The 22,277-nt window shown below is 43.3% G+C and overlaps 1 protein-coding gene across 6 annotated transcripts in view; it reads right to left on the bottom strand.

Annotated features, from left to right (window-relative positions):
* Nucleotides 1–22,277, bottom strand: part of trps1 (trichorhinophalangeal syndrome I) — a 95,308-nt gene that overhangs the window by 38,388 nt on the left and 34,643 nt on the right. For 2 of the 6 annotated variants that reach the window (XM_085900204.1, XM_085900206.1), the window contains one exon: nt 14,250–14,321. The gene's annotated coding sequence lies outside the window, so the exon portion shown is untranslated. Of the gene's footprint in view, nt 1–4,826; nt 5,107–8,128; nt 8,364–8,525; nt 8,981–14,249; nt 14,322–22,277 lie in introns of those variants that run through there. The other 4 variants (XM_085900208.1, XM_085900207.1, XM_085900209.1 and 1 more) reach the window with 3 other exon arrangements.

Below are 22,277 nucleotides of genomic sequence, written 5' to 3'. Positions count from 1 at the left end.
AATAAAACGGAATCAGATTGATGGAATTTTGTTTGACGAGTTGACGCAGCTTTGCTGAAACAAGAATAGCCAAAAGATGTCTGCTTGTGCCCGTGGCTGCCCAGGCAGCTTTCCAATTCACAGCGGCCTGGACAAAACACAGCGCGTATTCATCCAGCTGCATAAATCAACAGGTATCTCAGCATCATACTTTCAAAAATGAAATAAAACAAATTACAGGGAACTTTTTTTTTTTAGCAGTAATCGTAGGCGTCATGGAAGGAACTTGTAGCGGGCATAAATCAACATGTTGATTGTTGACTCTCGCCTCGTCTGTCTTTTTTTTTTTTTTCTCCCCTTTTCAGAAATGATGGAAAACAAACCTCAGTCAAGCCAAAGGAACACAAACAAGATGTGCCATGTGCCAAACCTGACCAGGTATACAAAACGCTTTGCAAGTTCAACACACACATACACACACACACACACACACACACACACACACACACACACACACACACACACACACACACACACACACACACACACACAGGCGTCTGGCTAATCTCAAGCATGACATCACTAGCACGCCGGGCCGTGCATAGAAGGAAAAGAAAGAAGGCCATGTAGCGCAACTTCTCGCCGCCTGTGTAAACACACAAACACGTAGACTTTTCCACTCCCGCAGAAGCGGACGTTTCCTGCAGGGGCAGAACCCCCCCCCATCCCACCCCACCCCTCACCACCCTCTCCGACTGACGGGAAATGTATCTGGACAAACTTAACGTGCACACGCGCAGCGGAACGTTTGCCGAGCCACAATGTTGACTTTTATATTGGCTTGCAGGGGCGAGCCGAGTGCCGTTTCTCCACTATCGGGAAGCCAGACTGTTTTGTTTTGTTTTGTTTTTTCTACGGTGTCAATTTCAGAAGTGGGTGTCAGAAATTGTCTGGAGTGTTTGTCTGTCTCGTCCCATTCAGACACGATCGGTGCGCATCGGCTGACCGTCAGGTCAAATTGGGTCATTTGGACCAAGTCAGCCAGCCCAATTACCGGATCATTTTCAAACGGGTAAAGTCCCTGTTTCATTTCATTCTGCAGAAGAACTAATCAGACAGAACTATTTATAAGCGATGTTGCGTTTCCAGCGCAAGCATTTCCGCAAATCGGGCAAAAAGAGCAAAACAGGTGCAGCCCATGCAGCTGCCATAGGATATTATCGCGCGCCACCCTGACTAATTCCATTTGAGCGTCCCCGGCACTGAATTTAAGCGAGCTGGGTCTATTCAAAGGAATTTTTGGGGGGGAGGCAGAGTGGGCCGCAAATAACAGTAATGGATGCTTGGTCGGACGTGCTTATTAAGCAGATTACATTTGCATAATCATCTGCAGAGACTTCTAATGGCGCTACGGTTTAGACGCGCTCTGATGCCGTTTCCTCCTGCCCGCGACGCTTCCTTTGCACATTTTCTCCATCCGTATTCAGAAATTAAAATGGCGGAACACTCAAATTTGCAATGCAGGAATTAGCCGTTCAATAAAAAGAACAAAGAAAGATCTAGCGCATGAATGAATATCAACTTTTCTCCAATGTTGCACTTTGTTCAGACTTCACTTGAGTATTTGGGGAGAGAAATACGCTAAGCCACAAGGAATTAGTTTGCAGGTCACAATGGCCTCGTTTGGTTTTGTTTGAATCTACTTCAACCCGCTCAACCCCCGCCTTCAATGCAGTAAATATCAAATGAAGCAAAATCGTCCTCGGCAGACAAGCGAGAGGACAACTTTGTGTGTGTGAAAAGCCTAAAAGCCATGTTGCACCCCTCGCCGCGCAATTCCTCTTCCACACACACACACACACACACACACACACACACACACACACACACTCATGAGTAAATTTAACTGTCAACCGTAAAGTTTTCAACTAAAGCGAGTGAGCCCCCCCGTCTTTCCTCCTCTTCCTCTCACTCTTGTTTATGCTAATGAGCTCCTGGCTGGTCCCTGTGCCCCTCCGTCCTTTTCACCTCAGCCGGGATTTGTCCTTTTCCCTAATGGTTTTAATGTTTGTGTACACAAACGTGGTCCTTCCACTGCCAGCTTGGATGTCCACTATCCACTTCCTGTCTTTTACTTCTCGACACTTTCCTTAATAAAAGAAAGGCTTCTTCATCCCTCCCTCTTTTCCCAAACGCTCTCCCTGAGCGTGGGCCTCGGACACCCACCGCCTGGTCTTGCTACCACAAAGACCCCCAGATGTGTGCCCCCCTTCATTTCCATTTAAAAAAAAAAAAAAAAAAAAAAGAATAGGGGGAGCCACCTTAATCACATTCTGACACAACTACTCAAGCGGCATTTTAGTTGGGAATGCACATAAAATAAATTCCCCACGTTCGGGCTGAGATTATCGACAGCTTTTAAAAAAAAATAATAATAATAATCGTCACAGCCAGTTGAATAATGAATGTGGTTGAGTGGAGGCCGCGCACAAAACAGCAATGAGTGTCGCTGTTGTTCTTAGCGTTGAGTGCGGCTAATGCTTACATAACTGAGTGATTGGTAATTGGCCACATTAGGAGCTGTTCTTCTGCGCGAACGGAAGAAAGACGGCCCTCTGTCCTGTCACAAAGTTTCCACCGACGTTGCTTTTCGACAAATTAGCCAACTTTCAGTAGGTCAACAAGAAACTTTGCTTCCCTTGAGTCATTAGGAGCCGGCATAAGTGGCGTGTTAAGTTTAAAAAAAAAAAAAATTGGGTGGCCATTAAAGATCAATTCATCTCTGAAATAGTTTCTTAATGGCATCGCTCTGAACGTTCTGAACTTTTTATTTCAATGCCAGAGTGGAATTGAGCAGTGGAGCCACAGCGTAGCTGAAGCTCGGCATCTCAGAGGAGGAAGGACGTTTGTTCCGTCTCTCTCCAAAGCGTTTCTGATCGTTTGGGCTCACTAGCCTCAATATCATCAAATAAATACATGATCCAAAATCAATTGGTTATTATGGCCGTCTTTACTTATTTGTACTATTTGATGGAATTTTAACATCGCCACCAAACGAGCAATCTGGATCAGTTTCAGACTAAACTTTGGCGTCGCCGTAAATGATATCAAATCTACACTGGAAGATTTTCCAATTTGATAATCTACTTTTGATGTAAAGTTAGTGGGCCACCAACTTTCGCCAAAGTTCACATTCCTTGGAGAGAAGGGCCTGAGGGCATCCGCTCCAACTTCTGCCTTTTTGAATTTTCTCTCAGGGTTTTTGTCAAAATGTCAAGCTGGACCAGAGGCAAGCTAAGAGGATCCAAAAAAAAAACCCTGTCATTTCAAATCAACATAGAAGGGCCTGTTGTTCTGTAGACAGAATATGGCTGACCTGGACAGTTTCAGAAACTACGTTGAAAGGGTCGCCAGATGTTTTTGTCGCCAGACGACAACGCTAATGGAGCCGAGCGCTTAGCGATGATTTAAAAAGCAGCTGAAAGGAATCCCCTTCCTGAGCAGGTACCGATGACGCCACCTGTAAACTGGAGAATCATGGCGGACGGATGTACCAAAAACAGATACATACAAAAGAAACACACCAGCACTTGCGGGAGGAAAAATAGCTGAGTACTTTTCCCTCATCGGCCTTGTCGGATTCCAACAAAAAGAAACCGTACAACTTCGATGGCATTCAAGCCACTTGCGCCTGCCTCGGTCACATTTTCCAAAGCTAATTTCTCTGTCTCTATGTCTGATGGCTTAATGTGGGAAAGAAAACAGAGGAAATTAGCGCTGCACTCATGGGAAAGCGGCGAGTCTTGTAATGTGAGCGAACTCCTAACACCAAAGCATGAATATCTTAATTGTGCATTGATGGCTTTGAACGACGGCACGGGCTTTGACGCCTAGCGGAGAGGACTTTTTAGCCTGGGACGGAACCCGCACTAAGAAGAAAGAAAAACACGCGCTGGTGAGTTACAACAGACAAGAGTCGAAAAGAAGTTGGCCAAGAAATGTGCGCCGGGTTAACAGGCAATAAAATGGCTTGCGGCTCTTTAGTCTTGACAATTGGCGACTTAGTGAAAATTGACTTGGGATCCTTTTTGGGTTTTTCCCATGAACGGGACCCATCGAAAGAGGACAAAGGGATCCTTCTATTTCACGTCGAATTCATAATTTGATATCATCTGTCTGAAAGTCAATAAAGAGGAAAAGAGGTCATAACTCAATTTGCTTTGTGTGTGTCAATTAGTGCAAGAATGTTATTTACGTAAATATTAAGCCATCTACAAATACGGAGATCGGTTACAGTCTGAAAAAGAGAAAAAGCCATTCGAGTGACTTTTATGTAGTAGTTCGGAAGCCATTTGCTGTCACCTGCCACTTGTAAACGCCTACATCCACTCAGCCGCCACTTTTATCAGCTTCTTGGCTCTTCTGACAACACGATTGTTTACTCTCTGTGTGATCAAAGCAGCAACTAGAAGGGAGAAAATGAAAAAAAAAAAACATTCGGGATGTCCGACAAAAGGAGTTAAAAATAATAAGAATAATACTTTCTCCGTAAACTAAGAACATGTGCGGTGTGACGTTCAAAGCCTAAAATAAACCAAAGAAGCTCGGTGACAAACTCCAGAGGGCGGCTTCGGGATTCTTAGCGTTGGCGCCTACATAGCAACAACCACACAAGCTACACAATCCATGCACTTTCTGAAAATAAGCCAGCCGAGAGACAAACGGCTGCTTTCTTTCATGAGCTTCACGCGCCGTGTTGAATCAAGATAAATAAAACAGCAACAGACAGGTTGTCGACAGCCGTAAATATAAATTGAACATCAGCAGAAAAGGATGACAATAATTACAATTCATTTGTTGGTTCAGCTCGACGGATTTGATGCTTCTACCAGCCTCCCACCTCCCAAAAAAAATAAAATCAACTGTATAATTACCCAGATAATCAAACAGAACTGTGATAAAATTGGAATAACCAATGAAGCCTCACAGGAACTTCTACAAAGCAAAAATAATTGAAGTATCTGCTTAATCATACGATTTAAAAATAAATGAAATAAGGCCCCGAGAGGTGGCTTGCTATCAGAGAAGCAAAATACACAAAAGAAGAACCGCATTTTCGTCACTAATTCAAACGTGAAACAATAGCAGAACATCACAGTCATTCCATTTGCCTGGCGTAAGAAATGGCCGGCTCGTCCTCTTCTGAGAAGCTTCATCACAATCAGCAGCACCAGAGATGGGTACGAGTTATTAGTGGTGAACATTTCATATTGTCACAATCCAAAAAATATTTTGCCATACGGAGATGAAAGCCAGATCTTTTGCTACTTGACAACAAACAGATTGTGCTGACTGAGCAAGTTAAGTTCTACGCATACTGAAGTTGAGTGACCAGTTTTTGTTTTTTTGTTTTTTTCTTCAAATCATATTTAAGTATAAAACTATCATTCAAATTTTGGGGGGTTTACTTAAAAATACTATCCTTTTAAAAGAATTATTTTGGCTTTGTTTTATCCATGCTCAGACTGTGCTCTTTTCTTTTTTGGGGGAAAAAAAAAGGTTTTTTTATTTCAAAGATGTGGTACAGAAAATGACCCAAAAATTGACAACATTTTACACTGCGTACTGCCAATCATTAAAGATACTGCGCAATCCAACACAGCTCCACATATGATCCCTCCAAAAATGTCGATTGAAATATAGCACAATACTGCAATTTCAAATGGAGTCTCCTGCGGAAAAAGTAGGCAAAGCCCCGATGGGAAGTTTCAAGCAATTTCTACATAAACGACAAACTGGTTTAAGTACAGACCTGTCAGAGGCGAATTACCTAGTGTCGTACTTCATGAGGCACTACAGGCTCGCGGTCGGCGCCATTTAGCCTCAAACGTTGCACGGGCCAGGACTAATGTCTACTTTCGCTCCCCATCGTCCTCCCCCTGTAACGCCGAGCTGCTCGGAAGCCACCAAAAGACAAACGCGCGGCAGCCCGCAAAATCACTACAGTTGTTCCTCCGTGTCGTACAGCGCGTCAAACCATCAATAAAACCATGGCGAGATGCATTCCAAGCGCTCGCGACTTCCTCCCCTCGCTCCCGAGTCCGAGGCCCTGGCTCTTTTCTCCCACGCGACCAGGAAACTTTCTCCTCGGCCCGGTTGCACCGCAGAGGCTTCACATCTTGCAGCCATATGAGTAATCCGTGGTTGTCTCCACACACACACACAAACAGGCTAAAGTGCCGCGTTCGCTCCCAAACACACACACACACACACACACACACACACACACACACACACACACACACACACACACACGCACATACGGGAAAGTGTTTTATAAGCAGACGTTCTATTTAAGAGGTCATCAACTGGTTTGAGGTTTAATAGTGGCTTCGAACAAGGCCGTGAGACGATATCTAGTGTCTGGAAGGAATAAGCCCATATTTGACATCATTAAAAGATACTTTCAGGGTGGTGGAATTTTACCAGGATGCTCTGAAAGGTGAGAGAAGTTGAAGCTAAAATTGCCAAAATCTATTTAAAAAAAAAAAGAAAAACAGTTGACTGAGCGCGGAGCCCTGAGGATCTATAAGGAAGTCTATTTGGTGGCATTTCAGAGCGCACAGATTTTTTTCTCATGATAATCAATGAAGTGACAATATTTTGTCAATATTCAATGAAGAGCATGTATTTTTTTCAAGATGGAGATACGTCCATTTGAAAACGTAGAAAGTAGCTGAGCTGCACTAAAAAAAAATTTTCTTTATGTATCAAACTACAAGCCTTTTTTTCTGCTAATTATTCTGAATTCAGGTTACCCAAACAATTGATTTCCTCCTCTGCAAAGTTGTGAATTGTTTCTTGCAAATAAAAAGATAAAACTAGTCGACATTTCTTGATCGTCAGACATAATTGAATGCCGTAATTACAGTCTTAATGCATGCTGAAACATACTTCAAAATGTTTCGCAGTAACCCATGGATGCTTATTTTCACTGGCAGATAAAAATAAACACACTACACAAAAGACTTTCCGTGGCTTTTTAGACAATGTACAAAAGAAACCCACAAAATGTGGAAATCCAAACTTTTTAAGAACCCGAGTTGCTGCAACATGCTTGATCACTTTTTCTCCACCTGCATGTTCAAATTTTGAAATTCAGGAAATTTTAAAAATGGAACACATGGTTTATAACTTTTTTTCAACGACACAAAGTTAACTCACAAATATGTAGCATTTGAAAAACAACTTTTTTTGGGCTTAGCAAAATGAAAGATCACAAAATGTGGATGGCTATACATGCTTTTCATTAGACACTGGGGTTCTGCATGCATCAGTAATTAAGCTGCTGAAACTTGAGTCAAAACTTTCAAACTTCACATCATAAATGCTTACTACTGCTGTCCAATTACGCGGAAAAACAAAACTTTTTTCTTCACATTTCACATCCAAACAAAAAATCTCTTTCTTTCCTCCAGGGTTACAGTGAGGGCTACAGTAAACTTTGGAAAAACTTCTGAAGGTTATCGATGTTATACAAGTGGGCGCACATGTGCAATTCTGTTTTTCTTTTCGGGCAAAAAAGGGGGTGAAACGGTGGCTGGAGAACTGTGGAAGGACTGTGTTTAAAAAAAAAAAAAAAACCTTGCTCGCAGTGTGTGCCTCATTGTGCTGGCCTCGCATACTCGGCTCTCCCCACAGAGTTGTCATGCCTACCCCGGGCTCCCTTATCTCAAAGGAACATCACACTTTCTTACCACAGGGGAAGAAGAAAAAGAGGGGGGTAGATTAGTGAAGGTGGCAGTAGTGAAGGGGGGGGGGGCTGTGAGCAAAGTTGATTGCAAAAAAAAAAAAAGGCTTCTGGGCATCCATCATGCAAAGTTGCAATAAACATGATCGGTCCATTAGAAGTTTCACTTTCAAAGCTGATAAGAGGAAATGGAGGCGTAGGGGGAGGATAGAAACAATGAAAGAGGTGCAAAACAAGTGCTTTGATTCGTGCAAGCGCCGCTTCCGACACTTTGCAGCCACTTTACGCACGCCAAAAAAGTCATCAATGAACGCAAAGAGCGCACTTGGAGGAGGGAGGATCCATTGCAACAAGTCGCTTGAAAGACAAGCACAAGATAGACAAGAAGAAAAAACCTACTAGTTGTCAGACGACCGCAACCGCGTCTGTCCGAGCGAGCGCCCGCCCGCCGCCGTGTCTCGTCTGCTCTCGCTGCGGGCTCCCCGGCTCACTTCAGCGGCAGTAGCCCGAGTCGTACCCCCTCCTTCCGAACCAGAAGCCCCCTTCGCTCACGAACTTTGGATTGCTGTCCCGAGCGAAAATGTGAGCTGCCATGTGAATTCAAAGATCTTCCTTTCCTCCTCCTCTTCCTCCTCCTCCCTCCGCCTCCTCTCTCTCTTTTGACTTCCCTTCCTCCCTCCCTCATCCAGCGGCTCGCCGTTAGTCACCAGGCGGCCGCCGGTTGCAGTAAAAGCGGCGATCACAGCGAGACTTGATGCCCGAGCTTTGCACTTGCAGTTTGAAGTGTGTTTCTTACCTGTTGATCCTGCAAACGAGAACATTTGCTTCTTTTTAGCTCCGTGCAAAAGATGGAGGCGAGCTCCGGAGGACTGCCAAAGGGACGACAACAACAACAACAAAAGGCTGCATGTCTCTTTCTTTGTAGTTTTTGCTTGTATGATGATGGCGTGCAGGACGACTCGTTTTTTTTTACTCTTTTCTTTTTTTTTTTTTTTAATAAAGAGTTTGATCGCTGCAGAACACGTCAAGTAGGTTGAGTTGGGGGCTTACATTGAGTATCCTGTTACCCGACCCAACAAAAGAGGAGCGGCTCCCAGTTTGTTGTTGTTGTTGTTGTTGTTGACGTTTTGGGTGTTATTTTTAGATCGGTGTGTCGGTGTTGCAGCTTTTGCTGTGACAGGACATCTCTGCTGTTTTTGTCGGAGCTGTGACGTCATCGGAGGAAGACAGCGCTGCAGCTCTATTAATATCAACAAGGAGCAATCTGAAGACGACTCTTAAAGGGACACGCACGTTCGTGTGGGACAAAGTCATGCAAAATCATTGGACCCTGCACCGATGACAACCCAACTGTATCACTTCAAGGTTGCACTGAGAAGAAAAAAAAGTCTGTCCTTTTTTGCAAATAGCTTGAAGTGACCCCCACAATAAAGTGCCCAAACCTTTTGCTAGGTACTCTCATGATTATTTTTAGATTATTCACAATACCTTCGAGAAAGACTTGGTCTTTACCAAAGTTACTTTTGCACAGTATTATAAGTAAAAGATAAGAGAAATATGAAATCAAGCCACATGCAAATTATGTCATCAAAATTGCAGCGGGATAATCGCATCCCTTTAATCTCAACCTCGGGCAATGTAACTTTATAAAAGTGTACATAATTGAAGCCAAACACGGTTTGCCCTCAAACACTGATCAGAGAGCAGGCAGCATACATATTAATAACTCTTATCTGGTATCGCTAAGCAAATAACCGTGGGCCAAATGGGTCGGCGTGATGAAAATATTCATCGGCAAATGGATTTTAAGCAAAGATAAATGACAAGAAGATAAGATAACATTGTTAGAGACTTTGTCAATACCAGCTATTCAATCATATGAAAGTGATCTCTGAGGCAGAAGGGGGGCCCATCATACCAGCCTAAGCCTTTTTACAAAAAAATAAATAAATAATACTGCGTAGTGACATTTGGTTCTTTTTGGTGATCCCAAAATTCTTTTAGAGATGAAGGTTGGGTGGCGTGTAGTAAGGAAAGAAACAGGAATGTGGAACCTACGTCATGTAAAGATGACAATTAAACCTTTACAAAATTACAAGAACGGAAGCTTTTAACTCCGTGGGGTGACAGACAGATGAGATCATGGAAGGTGTTTGTGTGTTTGGAGCAGGGCCTTCAGCATGGCGGGGAGTCTCCGCTTTTAACGGCCTCGGCCATTAGTAGCGCCATCGGCGTTACGTAATGCCACTGGTGCCATACTGCGAGACAATCTGATTGCAAAACAGGGCCAATCAATCAAAGATTGTATTTTATTTCTGGCTTGATGTTACAAAGCAACATAGAACATGTGGTATCAAAACAAATAATTGGGATTTTTTTTGTCTCTGCGCGGTAAACCACAGCAAAGCAAATCATTTCCCGTTTGGAGATTTTTGGGTCTTCGCGTCATTATCGCTCGGGAGGAAATACATCAATGGCATCGACCTCAGTGCTTGTCATTGTGCAAAGTCATTTTGATTTAGTTTGAGGTCGCTCGTGTGATCGGATAATAGTATGTTTGCCGCGGTGAAGCAGCATGTGGATCATTGCGCAAGATCACTTTTGAAACGTTCTGTTCCAAATATACGGAACTCGTCTTTTGAGCTTTACAGTTCAAACGACGACAAAATTTGACTTTTTAATGTTAATATCAGCAAATTTTGCTCGTGAATAAGGGAGAATATTTATCGTGCGTCAGGAAATAATCCAATATTTATCTCGATGAGATTGTGCTGATTTGTTTTTTTTTGTTTTTTTTAACACTGCACAATGTCGCCCCAGAGGAACGTGGATTTATTCACACATAATGTCTCTTGTGACAAATGCGGCAATGACGTTTCAATTTCCAAGTCATCCATCATGAGCAGACAGATCAAATTAAATACCTCCCGAAGAGTATCTGAATGTTTGAAACCTCTGTAAAAAGCAAAAACACACAAACGCGGGGGTGGAAAAGAAATCCATATTTTTCTTACTTTACGGCTGGCTATCTCTCTGCTTTTCTCACTGCTTTCTCTGCCCAGGACACTTCCAATAAAACAGAATTTATATGGCAAAGTAGCTTAAAGGGTTTGGAGGAGTTATCTCATAAAGTGAGGGGGGAGATGTGTGTGTGTGTTGGATGTTACTGTTGAGGAAGAAAAAACTTTGATAGATCCGACTTACTGCTTTGATTGACTTTTGAATTGTATTTTTTAATTCATGGATTGATCTGTTGTTTTTACAAGTATCATTTTTAAACATTAAACATAAGATTTGGAGTTCAGCTACCATTTGTTCATTGTGAACTGGATTTATTTGAATTTAATATACAATAGTATTACGCAGAAGACATTGAAGACATTATAGTTTGTTCAACTCCAGTCTTTCAAACTCAACACGTTTACTATGAGAGCTTTTTTTTGTTATTCCTGCGCATATTTCCAGATGTGTTTGCCTTCACGGATGACTATTGGACGCGCTCAAGTTGAAGTTCTATTGTGTAAGTAATCAGTCGCGGCTCGTTTGACATCGTCCCGTTGGCCCCCGCGGCCTCATTTCGAAAAACAAACACGCTTAATCAGAGCAACATGCTTACGGCGCGTCACGCCAATTTTGTTTGAGAGCTTGAAATCGCGCGTGCGATGCGTCGTTTGTGACTGCGATTCGCTAATTAGCACGCTGAGTCTAACGGTCCGAAATCATGACGGGCTGATTACAGAGAAGAAGGATCGCTTTGTGAGCTACATCTATGTGGGGCAATAGATCTGCTTTTTTGGTATCACAAACATGCCTTATCTGTGCTTTTTAGATATTTGTGATTTTTCATATATTCATATTGACACGTTAACAATTTCACATCATAAAATGAGCCATCAAGCTTCCACACCCACTCCGGCGCTCACATTCTTTTCTCATGCAGGTGAGGCAAGGTGACCTCTGTCAAATATTTGCGGCTTGGAATCACATAGCTCAGGTCAAAAGTTCCCAACATGTCCATAAATCACTGTATTGGAGACATAGAAATGGCCACCAAGTCTTTGGCAAAAAAAAAGAAATTTGCAACCGCACTTGGTATCCAGCAATCGAATTTAAAACAAAAATAATTGTGGTGTTTTTATTGTGATGACTTAATGGCATTATAAATTTCATTTGAAGGACATTGTTAGTTTTTTTTTTTTTTTTTTATCTGAAGTGTGACCTACAAAAATCACGATTTTCAGTGTGCGCTAAATTCCAAAACACAAAGATTATATTTTGTGTCATTTATTTGAGAATGCCTTCTTGGCATGATGTCGAGAGCGCATCAAGAGTAGTATAGAATTTTATATGGCAAGCCAGCATTCCGGGAATCTAAAGTCAAATTGTAAGAGGATGAATACACTGGGGCATACACTGCATGTCAAGTCAATGAATAATAAGCTCGGTTCACATGCACACGCCGACCTCACACATCTAAACACAGCCGGCTGGCCGGCCCAACGGCGCACTATGGAAAATGGAGACGCGGAACAAATGACGTTCTTAAATTGGCACTCGGAATGCACACCCGGCCAAATCGAGCTCAGCAGGCAGAACCTCACGAAAACCCAGAGAGGTGGCGAGGTCGGCGGCGACGCCGATGCGCACGATAGTCTCCACGCCAGGCCGGGCGCGAGCAGCGAGCCGGCCGAACCAATTTTGTACATGGCTACCTTTGCTCTTATACGCCACACCTCAACGCCTCTGACACAATCTGAGGATTTGGCCTGAGTTCTGATATGATGATAAACATTTAATGCTGAACAAAATATAAAATTGTCCTCTCCAAATGACTTTTGTTTTCTGAGCTGAGCAGGTCAGATCACAACAAATTCAAGCAAGCTTTTCTTGGGCTTCAACATCACGTCATGCGACAGCAAAAAAAAAGCTAAAAAAAAATAAAAAATAGAGCGTATCTAGAGTATATAATTAACCTCCCACGACAACACGTAATTGTGTGGGAGCGTGCGTGCGTGTGAGAAAGTCTGCGCTGTACAGTGCGCGGCATAAACGACACCTGACAATGTAATTGCCCATCAAAATACAAACGGGGGGGACAAATTAGAGCCGTAATTGCAAAATGATGTGTGTACCCCGCAGCCCTTCCCTTTTCCCACTCGGGGTGCGGTTGCACACACAGGAAACACTTGTGCCTACGTTTAGCTCAGGCCACCAATGACAACAACAGAAAATTCCTCTCCCAAATATACGAGACATTTTCTCATATGATACAATTACAGCGGTAGCTTCAAGTTGGGCCAAAATCTCTTCAATGTTTGTCTGCCGCATTGTAAAAAAAAAAAAAACAATTTGAAAGTGTCTCTATCTGACTCCGTTTTTTATCCTTTGATGAGGTTACTTTAACTGTGCGCCCTTCCATTTTGGTTGTTTTTGTCTCTTTTCTCCCCAACGCCGCAACGAACCACAAAGACCCGCAACATTTTTCTTTCTTTTTTTTTATTTTTATGTGCATACAACTCAAGTCTCATGAGAATTGAACACATTTTGTCCTGCATATATAAAAAAAATCTTTTTCTCAGCTCCGGTTGAACTGTACGCTCTCATTTGCATCCAATGCGGGGAATGCAACGACAATAATCACAGAACAAATCTCATCAGATGACCTCGGTTTTTTATTTGTGGGGAAGTCAAACCAGAGGTAGAGAAGCTTGCTCAGAGGATTTTTTTTTTGTGTGTCTATTCACGTGGGATGACGAGCAGAGGCAACATTGAAGCACTCGAGCTGGGAATAAACAAATTGAATGATCGCGACCTGACCCCGGATAAGTGGAAGAAGATGGATGGATGGATGGATGGATGGATGGATGGATGGATGGATGGATGGATGGATGGATGGATGGATGGATGGATGGATGGATGGATGGATGGAATGATCTTGCGCTGTACAAAACAATGAGCTGTGTACTAAGCGTCTTTTGGAGGCCACATTTGAAAGCACCTGGGGTCTTCCTTGCAGAAGGACGCAGGAAGAGGACACGCAAATGACACAACTGATGTCGCAATTCACAAACATCTTGAATTGCAGCTTTCATTTGAAAGATAAACTGGCACAACCTTTGCAGGACACATTTGAAGGAAGATGGAGTAAGCATAGTTGGGATCCTTGGACGGGTGAACCCCCTGAATCAGGACACAGCTGTGGTCTATTTAACCCAGCAGTGTTTTCCTAGCCCCCCTCCCCAAGCACCTGTGCCGCATCAGTCCTTGTCATCTGGCCCGCTTTTTGCGCCCCGAAACCAATCAGCTCCTCGCCTGCAATCACGTCCCGCCACCTGTTCCTTGTTAAACGATCAGCCGCGTCGAATCGTCATTGATTTTTCATCTTTCACGTCAGAGCAAAAGCGACGTCGCCTCACCTGAGCGAAGACGTGACTCGCCAGCCCCCTTTTTACACTCTTTCCCAAGCAAACCGGGTTTTACTATGCAAAGCAGAGGAGCATAAAAAAAAACGATGACTTACCATTTTGCTGACTGTTGAAATGAGTGGGGCTCCATTGCTTGTTTCTCTTTTATGAGCCGGATCCATCTTGGGCTAATGGGAAGAAAGAAGAAGAAACACTTACATTCACTCATAACGAAATAAAGAAATACTTTCAAGCAGGCTAACTTTTGCAAGACAAACATTTGTGTGGAAAATCCACTTTTGTAATAGATCATAATATCGTGAAGCAGAAAAGGGAATGTGCCATGTTGGTCTTTTGTATATTATGATGCTGATATTTTGAAAACAGGGTGTGAAAGTGGATGTTTTTGTAAACGGCGGCGGGCCGGTGCAGACGTTCCGCGTCTACGGGTCACCGCCGTCTGTCTCGTCCCTGCTTGTGGGTGGGAAAATATTTGGGAGCAAAGAGGCGTTTTTTCCCCATCAGAAGCCACGCCAAAGACCTAAACGTCTTATTTTCACACGAGGCTTGGCATTAGCTAAATGGCTTCTTTCTATCACTGTAACAAAAAAATCATTCTGTCCAACGGAGAGAGAAAAAAAAAAAAAGAAATCCCGCGAGGTCTAATGATCTCCGCGACTGCCATTACGCTCACATCCAATTTTTTTTTCCTTTCCTTCCTTAAGCAAAAGCGCCTGTTTTGCTTTGAAAGCCTCTTTGATGCCTGGCTGGGCTCTGAAGTCAACTTGTGAATGACGCTCCCTCCATTTGCCGCACCTCATTGCATCAATACATCAACTGCCTGCTTGCCTGCTTGCTTGCTTGCTTGCTTGCTTGCTTGCTTGCTTGCTTGATTGTTGAAATGCCACTTGAGGGAGGCCATTACGGGAGGAGCGTTGGCCGCCTTCAAAACACACTTTTGATTGATTAAGGTTGAATGATTATGAAATGTTAAAAGACAACAAATGTAGCGTGCCATTTCCCATTTGCATCCTCATGTGAAGATGCGTGGGATGCCGCCCATCCTCGTAGATCTCGTTAGGGTCCAAGTCAGGGAATGGTGGTCATTTAATGACACCGAGTTTATCGTTGGGATAGTTATCGAAAAAAAGAAACGTACATCATGCACAATAGAAATGCAATGCATACCGTTATCCCATTAGACTGTGTCCTTGTCTTTCTATCTTTGTGTGGCATATCATCTCACATCCTAAATTATTTGAGGGGAAATGTTTCTATCTTTCAAGAAGAATGCGAGGATGATCTTATTCCACCCTATCAAACTGTGTGTGTGTGTGTGTGTGTGTGCAAACTATAAGTATGTAGAGTGTGTAGTTGATGACAGTGTCTGATCAGTAACCTGCACCTTGATTGCAGTGTGTGTGTGTGCACTGATTGCAGTGTGTGTGTGCGCTGATTGCAAAGTAATGCAGATCAGATGAAGCAAGAAATCGGCTTTTTGGCTCCATCAATCATCTCCCGCCTCAGCCCGCTTTGATTCTTTCTTTCTTACTCCTGTCCTTTATCTCTCTCTCTCTCTCTCTCTCTCTCTCTCTCTCTCTCTCTCTCTCTCTCTCTCTCTCTCTCTCTCTCTCTCTCTCTCTCTCTCTCTCTCTCTCTCTCTCACGCTCGCTCACCATTCTGGCTCATTTATGCTCTTTGGGTTTGGCCGTCATTGTTTTTGCTCCTTCTTCTTTGCCGCCTCAACATGGACTTTTATCTTCGTTCTGCACACTCGCTACTTCCCATTTGCAATGTTCCATCGAACCGTTGGACGCACACACACATCCGCACAAATGACATACTTAGTGCTGATTGTAACAGGTGACATTTTCCCCACACTTGCCTTTCGATGCGACATCTTATTTTCAAGCGAATGAGGGCTCATTGGAATGAATAGAGACACTTGCGATATGCATCCGGGTTGTGATATCAACTGTGTGTCCGGCACCAGCTCAATTCAAATGCAAGTTACGTTTTGGATTTGTACACGTTCCTCTTCAGGATCTGAAGCTTCTGCTTCCAATGAGAATAGATTAAGAAAGCAAATCAAATCAACATCAGTGTGTCTCCGCCGCAGTTGGGATGCGTGAGAAAATGGGGACGATGTCGTGCGGAATGCATTGTGGTCGCCTGCCACCATGCATTTCCAGTTATACCATTTGAAACGTAATAGGCTGAGCTGTTTGTTTTCGCTGCCTGCTCCGCTTCAACTGATAATAACAGTGAGATCATCACTGAGCGTGGTCCAAAAATCTTTTACCCATAAAAAGCTCCCAGAGGAACTTCAGTCACCGCTGAAGATAAACAGACAGAGACGAGATAAGACGAGGACAATGGAAACGAAAATAAAACGGGGGAAATAATTAGAAACATGGACGTTTGGTATTTCGGATGACGATACCGTGCAGACGAGGGATCGAGCCCTGACGCTAATTGGCACCCCCCAAAAATGATCGCGACCCCATCTTACAAACGATAGATAACTTGGTTGATTTTGTTTTGTGACGAGCCAAAATGTGTGTCACGAGCGAGACTGACATCTACTGGGTCAGTGATTTGGAATAAAAAGAAAAAAGGTGAATTTGTGGAGCCATTGAAAAGTTTGGAGGAGGTCATTCCAGAACATTGTCTCTCTCTCTCTGTGGCTGAATCCCAGATCTGCCCGCCCGTGTGGCAGTCAATTACAACCAGATTGGGCCAAGTTGACTGAGGGCCTCCGTGCCACATCAAGCCTGCCCTTCATCTATCTCCGTCCCCAGCCTGCCTCCTCCCTCTCTCCCCTCCCCTCCACTTGGCACAATAGCCAGAACAATGTGCCAGCGTGCCTCCACATCAAACGCGGGTGACAGGGAGACTTTAGCGGGGCAGACAAAGACACGGAATTACAGTGCGGCCCCAAATCTGATTGCGCATCAAAGCCAAAACTGCGGGGGGAAAAAAACATCCTCTTTAAAGTGATTATATATCCATGAGAAGAGAAAAGCCACAATGTCTCCCGCTCCGACGTGTCGTCTTGTTGTCTTGCTGGTGCCAACTGTCTACACGCCACCGCCCGCCTCTTTTTTTTTTTTTTACAGGCTGCTATCAAAACCGCAGTGGGAATCCAATCCAGAGGGTCGATGGGCAAAGGGTTACAATCCGCCCTCCAGAGCAGAACTTGGCATCCCGGCTCATCTCGCTTACGCAATGACGGCGGCGTCACATTTTCCTCAATTAGAACTGAACAATATGATTCAGTTCCCGGAAAAGGCTCACATTTTTCTTTTGGTCTCGTCCGCAAAGTCAATCTATTTATTTCTAACGGCATGTCGGTCATAACGGTGGCTCGGTCAAGATCATCTTTCCTGTCTTCACACTTTAATGAACAGCTTTAGTCCATGCTGCTGTTTTGGTTAGCAATGGATTCCACATTAACTTCCATAACAACATCTACGAACTGAGATATTTACAGCTTTTTTTTCCAGATACGAAAGCGGCGGCTCTTGGAGGAAGATGTTTATTTATCATAAAGTGGAAGACGCACCACCGTGAGTGCTAATTGGAGCATAACGTAATGTGGTAATCTGGCGGCAGTGCAGGAAATGCGCTTATCTATCCGGGGAGTATCATAATCCTGGAATATCAATGAGTTTGTGACTCAGATGAGATTCACTGGGCACAATTGAATGATCTGAAAACAACAATAACTTTGCCACTCCCAAATCTGTCTGTACGTCAAGTCCTGACATTTTCCCGGCGCGAGTGATGAGACTTTGAAATGTGCTGTTTGCAGCTGCGCTTTTGCAATACAAACCGGCCGGCCCCATTACACAAATGAATCCATTGTGCTTGAATGCCACACATCTGTGATGATGTGATATTGTCATGCATACTAAGACCCAGATTGCAGTATATTATCATATTAGTGGTTATGAATCATCCCACACTTTCAAGAAAGATGATAGTGCAGATCATACCCCAAAAAATAATAATAATAACAACCACGCATTGCGGCTACATGGATTAAACCTTCAAGCTTTTTATGGCAAAGCTGACGGGTGTGTTCCACACACATGTTGCTGCTGCCTTGTAAAGCTTGGCCATTCATCATCTTAGTTCATGCGACGGCGTATGAAGTCCATTTATCAATCGTCCCCGCCCGAAAAGCGCTGCGCTCTATAGTCTCGTTCCTGTCATTCCCTTCAGACCACTTTTGGCTTCAGAAGTTTTGAAGTTCAACTACAACTGTCATACAAGCACGAGCAGAAGTTAAAATAACACAGCGGCGCAGTTACTTTGGAGTTTCATTTGCTCCGCAAAAAAGCTGTTGACCGAAAACACAATCTCAAATCATATTGCTACGTCAAAATGAATGGAAACGCCATTAATCGGCTCCAGCTCCGCAAAAAAAAACCAAAATGCATGCACAAACTATACTGACACAAACACTTTTTCCTTCTTGAATTTTCCTTTCTTGTACTTTCAAATGTCACCATGTATTCTCTAGTTGAAAGACAGCGACAATGATGAATAAGACTCGGAGAGGTATGGAGAGGAGAGAATTACTTCTGAGCATACGGAGAGGGAAATAGACAAGAAGGAGGAGGGGGCGGCCCGCTAAGCGGAAAGGTAATGTGAGGAGGGAAGGAGCCAGAACGGCAAACGAGACAAGTGAGAGGAAATAAAGAAATATAAGTAGGATGGTAAAATGGACCCTCGCCCTCCCCCCCCCAAAAAAAATGACAAGGATTTATCAGACAAAGACGTCTGAGGTAGCATCACCTACGAGAATGGAGCGGCCGCCGGCGCATTTCGGGAATCCCGTGATGCTTTTAGGCTCCAGGCAACAAATTGAGGAAGGTCAATCGAGATGAGGAATGGAAAAATTTAAGAAAAAACGAAAATACGGGGGCGGGGACCCTTGAGAGGACAAGGTCATATTGGCAGCAAATAAAAACGAAAGAAGATGAAGTTGGGGTGACTGCTTATTAAAAGGTCAAGTACTAAGAAAAAAAAAAAAAAAACTTTCACGCTTAAGACGGAAGCCAAAGGGTTTGGGTTAAGGTTCGGGTTTCGGAGGCCATTTGTTCTGTTCCATTTTTGGACCTCGCTTCTCGCTTTCCCCTTCTTGCTGTCTGCAGCTTTTCTCCGAGTTACTTATGCTCTGACCTTTAGTCCCCGCGGGTCCATTGGTGCGCGACATCACACGTTTGCTCGTGATGGCTCCTGCTGAGTCATGGCACGCCATGCATCACTGACTGCCACCGCCGTTCTTTATAGCAGCGTCATGACTTTGCATTTTCTGTTTTCTCCCGCGCGGCTGCCAAGCGCTACTCTTCCTCCCGAAAGGCACTGCCGACCTCGCATGAGAGTTCTAATAAAATTCCAGGGTGACCATAACGAGGATTTATGTGGAGCGCCGATGGTCACGTGATACGTTTAATGCCTTCCCTCCGCCCTGATACAGTATTTGAAAGAAACAGAGTGCTTCTTATTTCACTCTTTCATGGTCACGATACTTCACAATCACTTTCAAACCTGGGAGACCTTTAGCTTACGTATGTCAAACTAAAGGCGGCGACAAAGGATTTCGAGAAGTGCTATTATTTTTGTCCTCATGTGATGACTAAAAAAAAAAAAAAAAGGGGGGGGGGGTTCTGGTTTGAAAACGTCACCAACACCACTGCTAATTAAACTCGCACAATGATGATGAAGTGAGCAGGCGAGGGCGTTTTGGCAAGATACCCACTCTACGGATGACAGTTTATTTAGTTTAATGATATAGTCTCAAAGGAAAAAAAGCAGTGTCGATGGCTAGTTTTCGTCAAAATTCCTCATCTCATAATTTCAGATGTCCTGTGTAAACAGTGATTAATGGTCTCTTTCTGAGGGAACATTTTTTCCCATTACAGCCGTGTCTGGCACCAGACTGCCGCCACAAGTTTTGACTTCTCTCAACCGCACAATATCCCCAAAAAAAAAAAAAAAAAAAAAGGCCAAAAGCTTCCCCTGCCAAGTGGGAGTTTTTGGGTGGATATAGGCGGCGTCCAATCCGACCAGAGCCAATTTTGGACCGAGACTCCTATTCAGTAATCGAGCTAAATGTCAACCAAATCACAGGCCGACCTTGTCACCTCATGGAATATTCAATTTAATGTTACAAGGCGACTAGAGCTCATTTTAATTAAAGTCACTTTGGAAGATGACGAATGGATGCTGTAAATTGCATACACACCTTGACGTGATGAGTATTCAGTAAACTGGAATTTACAAACATATTACATCCATACGAGGCACCAATAAAACCAGAGGGTGGAAGGCGGAGGAAAAAAGCCAATTGTCTATCCAATTAGCCGCAGAAAGCCAATATTCCAGCCTTTGTGCCTTCCTCCAGAGGGTTAAGAGGTTCACACAAATGCATGATTGGATAATAGAGAGATGAGGAGAGAGAGAGAGAGAGATGAGACGTAAGAGCCATAAGAAGCAAAAGGATGAAAGGCTCCGAGGTAAGAATTACCGAATAAAACCTAATTGGATTAGATAAGGCTGTTCCCTTCTATATTATTTTTCAATTGCTATTCCATTCCCAGGGACCTTCCAATGTCAGTCCTCCACATACTGGGATTTGCAAAATAGGAAATAATCGATTTGAGTTGGCAGACAGTCACCATTAAACAGAACAAATATGATTACAAATATATATATGAGGGAATGCACGTCAGAGGGATTGTCGCACTGTGCCAATACTTTTGTAGGGAAGCATCTTCTGTTATTATCAGTCCAAGCAAACTGCAAATATTGATTAGCAAGATTTTAAGAAAATGTTTTACTTTCACCTTCTTTTAAATAAAAAAAAACTTGCATTAACTTCGAGATGGCTTTATAAGAACAACATTTTTTTTTTTCTTCCCGTCCATCCTAACGCACAACGGATGTGTGTTCCTAATTAGTCAGAGTGCTTTTATGCCTCGCTAATGGACTCTGCGTGGAAGTTTCTGTAAGTGCAGCATAGAGAGCGGAATCCTAATGGTTGATGGTGATGATGGTGATGATGATGAGTAGTGAACAAGCAGAAGTGCCATGGAGGGTGCTTGTGGGGGTTAGTTGACGGGCTAATTACAAGCAACGGCTGTTTATCCTGAATAACAGGAGCGCCATGATTACTTATCACTAATTACAGTGCTTGTCTCAATAAAGGAATGAACGCTGTTTCATTCCTCTGAGGGCAGATTGCTTGAAAATGTGTATCCTAGTGAAAATGTATAGATTTTTTTTAAACCCATGCCAACTAAATTCCAGTCTCCTTATTGAAACCCAAATGCACTCAAAACAAAATGATCGGAGCCGGTTACCATCAGCAACCTGAAGACAAGCACCGCAGAGAATTACAATATATAAAAATCAACCATTATATTTCAATTGCTTATACATATTTTTAAAATGTTGCAATCCATCCATTTGGGGTATTATTTTTAAAAAATGTCTTTCTATTTTTCTGTGAACTCAACGTGCACACAGGAAAAAACTACACAAATTCATCAGGGTTGTCACTTCCACAATATGAAATGAGAGTGTGGTGTATTGTGCAATAAGAGGCAAAAAGCTCTCCTGAGACAATTTATGGAGCGTGGCAGGTGAGCAATGATATTCGCTCCATAAAGTCATGGCTAAAAGAAAAGAGATGTTTCAAACACTTAACTAATCAATAGTCAGCAAATCACTAATCACTTTGTCTTCTTCTTGTGTGCTTTCAAACGCCAGCAGGAGTGCAGTTTTCGTCTTTATCTTATTTATTAACAAACTGTTATTTATTAGCTAGTTTGGGGGATTTTTTTGGTCTACATGTATGTGGGTAAATGAATAATTTGAGGAATTTATGTTCAATTTTAGAATTTTACAATACAGAACATCTCTTGATATGCTTGTTTGGCCTCGGCGGAGGTCCAGGCTGTCCTGAGGAGACTCATTTTTCCATCCGGTGCGCATAGTACAAAAGCACAGCCAAGGAGAAAAGCAGTGAGCGAGGGAATACACGCACATGCATGTTGCAGAGAAAAGTGCAATTATGTTTGACATCATAACATACAAGTGCATGTCAGTGTGGAGGAAAGCGTCATACTTCG

The sequence above is a fragment of the Syngnathus leptorhynchus genome, chromosome 20 (genome assembly GCF_054491065.1).
Source record: "Syngnathus leptorhynchus isolate UIUO chromosome 20, UIUO_Slep, whole genome shotgun sequence".
In the NCBI taxonomy this organism is placed as follows: Eukaryota; Metazoa; Chordata; class Actinopteri; order Syngnathiformes; family Syngnathidae; genus Syngnathus; species Syngnathus leptorhynchus.
Note: the sequence above shows the minus strand (reverse complement) of the source record. Positions and strands in the feature narration are given on the sequence as shown.